Genomic DNA, 6076 nt, shown 5'->3' with positions numbered 1-6076 from the left:
TTTCTCTCTTATTCCGAGGTCACCGTAGCCACCAGATCCAGTCTGTATCCAGATCAGATGGTCACTGCAGTCACCCGAATCCAGTCTGTATCCAGCCCAGATGGTGGATGACAATCTGTATTGTTAAAAGCGCTATATAAATAAAGGTGACTTGACTTGAAACAAGTCAATAGCTACCGGCAACTGTTTGGTTACCGACATTCTAAAGATTTATTTTAATTTGTGCTCAACAGAAGAAAGAAACCCATACAAGTTTGGAACAGATGCGGAGGATAAGCAAATTAATTTTCATTTTTGGGTGAACTATCCCTGGTCAGTGGTCAACTTGGATCATGTGTCCCTTATAAACCAATCACAAAATAACCTTGACAACATCAAAAGTGTTCTTACTGGGGAGATACCAACCTCAGTAAGTCTGTACCATTGGAGAAAAAGAGGGGAAAAAAAACCCTTATAAAAGAATATATAGCCCAAATAGCAAGAACTTTTGGGACAAACGTGGACGATGGCTGTCACATTGGGCCTAGCATATAAGCAAATGTGGGCCAAATGTTTTGCCATGACTTTAGAATTGGAGGAAATTTTCTTTTGGATCACCATTTGTATTGATGTATATAACGGAGAACCATACAGTAGGGGTCAAACGTGATGTCTGGAGAGGATATTTCTTAATATTTGCTTTTAATGACCCCACAAGATCAAAATATATTGGGAAGAAAAAAACACTAATTTAACTTATTTGGCAAAAAAGCAAACTACAGCTTATCATGGAATATGAGTTTTATATTACTATGCAAAACAAAATGCATAGAAAAACAAAAAGTTCACAAAAAATAAAGCATGCATTGAATACAAGAATTATAATCTTTTAATAATATTTTGTTGGTTCACCCTAGTATTTGATTACTGCAGTCATGTATTTTTTCCCTCTCTCTTTTCCTGAAAGACTGTGAGTGAGAAAGATCGGTGAGACATATTAAAAAAAGCAATTATTGTAAATTCTTTCACATACTTAAATCTTACAACATTACAACCAACATCAGCACACTTCTGTTATATTTAAAATGCTATATTCAGCAAAAAATGGATGATTAACTGTGTATTTTAAATAAAATAAAAAAATAGGTGTGGTACAGATATGGTTAAATAATGGCTTTTGGTCTGTCAGCCACATTTAGGCCACATAAAGGCCATCAGCCTTCAGTTAATGGGCCACATCGGTTGTTATTATTTGACTTAGTACAGGTGAGATTAAGGCACATTTGGTTAATTTCTGGGCCGACTTTCTAATTTCAGCCATACTTCATCTTTTTGTTTGGGCCAGAGCTGAGCCAGGCTGTCAATTCATTAAGCAATATACTGTTTCCCCACAAAAAGCTGTATATTCAACATACTGAAGCCTATCCTGCACACTATTTCTGGTGTAAAAATAGAGAGATTAATTATAGCAGTCAAATGTACTCCACTCCCTCATGTGAGGCATTGTATTAGAAACACCCTTGCAGCAGTTTTTTTCAGCACTACTTTTTTTAAATTTAATACCAAGGTATAATGTTATAATTGTACTTTTTTAATGAAAATACAAAAAACTATGCCTTCAACTTTTTGTACACAACCTTTACCTATACTATAGGATATATACAGGATAAATTACCATTAAATACAAATAAATGCCACAGCAGACCAAACACGTACAAGAAAAAGTTAACAAACCTGGTATATAAACACAGTACTTTCCTTTGTAAAAGAGGGAACAAAACCACTTGTACCGTCAGTATTTTCTGTGATAACACACTGAATGCTTTGCACTGCATCTGATCTGAACCATGTGGTTTAATTCTATCCCAGAAGTGCATAGTGGATGCAAACCAACAGTGATACAACAAGATACTTCATCAGAAGCACTGACATGCTGAATTGCTTAACAATCCAAAGGGGATTTCATTTAAAGAAATGTGTAAATCATTCTCATTTGGATGCTTCACAAATCTAAAGCCCTTACTGATTCATTTCTGCATGACAACAATTAGTGTTGTAGACCCAAACATTATATGAAATTGTTTGATTTTATCACTTTCTACCACCTATCTGAAATACAATTATTCTTTAAGAAAGAAATGCAGTCATAGAATAACCATATAAAGCTACAGTAGTATGATGTTATTTTCTCACACACACACACACACACACACACACACACACACACACACACATACAGTGGGTACGGAAAGTATTTAGACCCCCTTCAATTTTTCACTCTTTGTTATATTAGAGTGAAAAATTGAAGGGGGTCTGAATACTTTCCGTACCCACTGTATATATCACGAGTTTGTGTGCCCATATAATCTTAACATTAGTGGTAAACAGATTTGGCTTGATGTCTGCAATGGAGGGCTCAGAGAGACTATTCTACTCGAGCTCCGATAGCCCCCCTCTATAGACAGAAAGCTAAATAAATATGCATACAAAGGAGGAGATTGGGAGGAGGAAAGATGCTGAAAGAACTAACAATGGAAGTGGTAAGAGGCTGTTTTAATACTTGAATATTAATTGGAAAATTAGATGGGTGTACTCCTCCCGAAATTACGTTAATAACTTCACATACACTATATTGCCAAAAGTATAGGGACACCCCTTCTAATGAACAGGTTTGACTACTTTAGTAATTTCCATGAGTACAAATCTTAATGTTTAAGCAGATAATGCTATTCTAGGGAATTGTGTGCTTCTAATTTATATCAACAGCTTGGACAGGAGTCACAGGACCCTTGTCAAAACCTCTTGTCATGTTAGAATAGAAAAGGGTCCTGTGACTCCTGTCCAAGCTGTTAATATAAATTAGAAGCACACAATTCCCTAGAATAGCATTATCTGCTTAAACATTAAGATTTGTACTCATGGAAATTACTAAAGTAGTCAAACCTGTTCATTAGAAGGGGGTGTCCCTATACTTTTGGCAATATATATTGTGTGTGTGTGTGTGTGTGGTTATCTAACGTCAAAGCTTTGTGAATTAGGAGTAAACAGGCTGCCAATCCGCGCGCTCGTGTAGGAGACAGACATGATGACGTCAGCGACGCCTGGCTCCAGACGCTCGTGTCCGCGCAACCGTGAACGAGCCCGAGAGGAAGGAAACTCGCACGCTTGCAAACGGGGTCACGAACTATGACCTTTCACTGGAGTAAAACAATAACAAATAATGTGCAATAAACCGGAGAACGAAACACCTGCGCTCGTCCGTATCACAGGTGAGCAGCTTTTCATTTCTGCATGTCGCACAATGGTTGGTCAAAAACGTTCCGTGAAAAAAACCGGTGCTGTAAACAATCACGCTTCTGCTTTTATTTAAGGACAAAAGCCTGTCCGAATATAGTATGGTTTACAATGACTGGCATATTTCGCGTTGTTCTAGAGCAACTGTTGTATATAAATGTAATTGAGTCAATCATTGTGATGTGATTTATACATCGGTATACATGTTTTAGGCATTAGCTGGTTAGCCTGAGAGCTAACATATGAACTCGACCCTTTTACCTTTGCCACCGCGGGTCTCTTCAGTGGGAGGATTTACCTTCAATATTCATACATTTTAGTGGATACTTTTGAGCTGCCGCCTGACTTGACCTGAATATTACTGTCATGAGGAATCACGAATGTGTTCTATGTTAATTATTTTAACAGACGTTTAACAAAGGCTTCTTGTTTTTTTTTTCTTTTCTTGGCATTGCGTCAAGGGTCTCCATTTTGTTCCGTGTTTTGAACACGACTTCCTGGATAGCTCCGCTCTGAGGCGCTTTATTAACCTCACCGCTAACCTATCAGCGAGTCGTTGTTTGATGACGAACACCAATTCCAGCCAATCAATGCAAGTCTGTACAGCTTCATTTGAATCCTGTGACTGTGAATATGTATATATGAGAGCTTATAACTACACATCCATAAAGTGACATTTTTATGGATTTGTTGATTACGTAAATGCTAATAAAACAAGTACTTTATTTATTAGTGGGTCAAAGATGAAAAATGGTTTTCAAGCATTAAAACAATAAGTGTAATACAGCTTTGAATTGTTGTTGTTATTTTTCAATACATTAGAAAGTGCCCTGTTTAATAGTTTTTTTTCTGCACAACAAATAAATATAAATTTTTACCCTGATTTACAGAAAACAGCCACTAAAATGTAATTCAGTGTAACAATCTTGTCAGGCATATTTACCACAAGAATCAGTTTATGACATATTAAATAAGTGCAATTTTTTATTTAAGATTTAATTTTTTCACTAATAAGTAAAATTAAATCTGATCTTCAGAGATGGGACGTACTACACTTATCTCTAGCAGGCAGAGTGAATTGTATAAAAATGAATGTCTTACCTCGATTCTTGTACTTATTTCAGTCCCTTCCAGTTTTTCTCCCAAATGCTTTTTTTCCATACACTAAATAAACCTATTTTATCATTCTTGTGGAGGGGGAAGAAAACTAGAATTCGTAAAGAGCTTCTCGAAAGACACAGGTCTTGGGAGGTTTAGCGTTTCCTAATTTTATGAGCCACTACTGGGCCGCTAACCTCCAAAAAATTGTTTGTTGGTATAACACACCAGAGGTTGATTGGTGTAAAGCGGAAGCAAATACTTGTATTTCTACATCACTTTCTGCTCTAATAACAATGAAGTTACCATTTTCTCCCTCTAAATATTCTTCAAGCCCAGTCGTATGCTCTACCATCAAGATATGGTCACAGTTTAGACAAATGTATAAACTCACCAATTTTTCTGCTAAGCCCTCTCTGTAATAACGACTTGTTCCCTGCTGGCAAACTAGATTTCACATATGTACAATGGCAGAGGGTAGGCTTGGCCAGATGTAGTGATTTTTATATAGATAACACTTTTGCTAGTTTTAGTGACCTGTCAGAGAAATTTCAATTGTCACAATCCAATCTGTTTCGTTACTTTCAAGTCTGACATTTTATCCAAGCTCAGAGCTCAACTTTTCCTGATCTGCCACCTGCTTCATTGCTGGATAAAATCCTACAGTCTCCTATTGTTCTTAAAGGTCAAATTGCAGCAATATATATATATATATGATTATGTCTCCAAATGAGGTTTTAATTGACCGAATTAGAGGTGAGTGGGTAAAGGACATGGGGATTGAAATACCTGATGAAACATGGGATGAGGCTCTGAGTAGAGTAAATGGATCATCATCAACCTCTTGTGTACGCCTCAGTCTTAAACAATTCAAAATCATTCACCGTGCCTACTACACAAAGGGTAGACTTTCAAAAATATACCCCGATGTTGATGAGGTGTGTGATCGGTGTAAAAATGGCAAAGCAGACTTTTTTCATATGTTTTGGGCTTGCCAAAACTGAGTGACTATTGGGCACTAATATTTAAAACACTAAATGATGCCTTTAATTTAGAAATAAAACCCAGTGTTGAAATTTTTTTGCAATCCGGAATGCAAAATATCATTGACAAACAGTTAAAAAATGTTATCGCTTTTGCCACTTTATTAGCGAGAAGAAGAATATTACTTGAGTGGAAATCAACAATCCCACCTAAAGCTTCAATGTGGATGTGTGATCTGGTTTTGTATTTGAAATGAGAAAAAAATAAATATTTAATGAAAGGATCTGTCCAAAAATTTTATGAGACATGGCAACCTATGATCACATATTTTGAAAAGATGAAGACTTCTCCCCCTTAGCTGATCATTAAAAAGAGGTTTGTGGAAACTGGTTTAAACGTGATCACCAATGTTGTTTGGTTTTATACAGTCGTGGTCAGAATTATTGGCACCCTTGGTAAATATGATCAAAGAAGGCTGTGAAAATAAATCTGCATTGTTAATCATTTTGATCTTTTATTTTTAAAAAATCACAAATATCTAACCTTTCATTGAACTAAAACAATTGAAAATGGGGGAAAATCTCATTATGAAATAAACGTTGGACACAATTATTGGTACCCCTAGAAATTCTTATGAGTAAAATATCTGTGAGAAAAACCAAAGAATATATTTCTGATGTGCAGCAAAAGATAATTGAGCTTCACAAATTAGAAAGTGACT

General features: G+C 36.1%; 1 long non-coding RNA gene across 1 annotated transcript in view; it reads left to right on the top strand.

Annotated features, from left to right (window-relative positions):
* The first annotated feature begins 3050 nt into the window (after window positions 1–3050).
* Window positions 3051–6076, top strand: part of LOC107690717 (uncharacterized) — a 10364-nt gene continuing 7338 nt past the window's right edge. The window contains exon 1 of the long non-coding RNA XR_001634481.1: window positions 3051–3248. This is a non-coding gene — a long non-coding RNA (uncharacterized LOC107690717). The remainder of the gene's footprint in view (window positions 3249–6076) is intronic.

This window comes from Sinocyclocheilus anshuiensis, unplaced genomic scaffold (genome assembly GCF_001515605.1).
Source record: "Sinocyclocheilus anshuiensis isolate Anshui unplaced genomic scaffold, SAMN03320099.WGS_v1.1 scaffold2751, whole genome shotgun sequence".
Classification (NCBI taxonomy): Eukaryota; Metazoa; Chordata; class Actinopteri; order Cypriniformes; family Cyprinidae; genus Sinocyclocheilus; species Sinocyclocheilus anshuiensis.
This window is presented reverse-complemented; position numbering and strand designations above follow the sequence as displayed.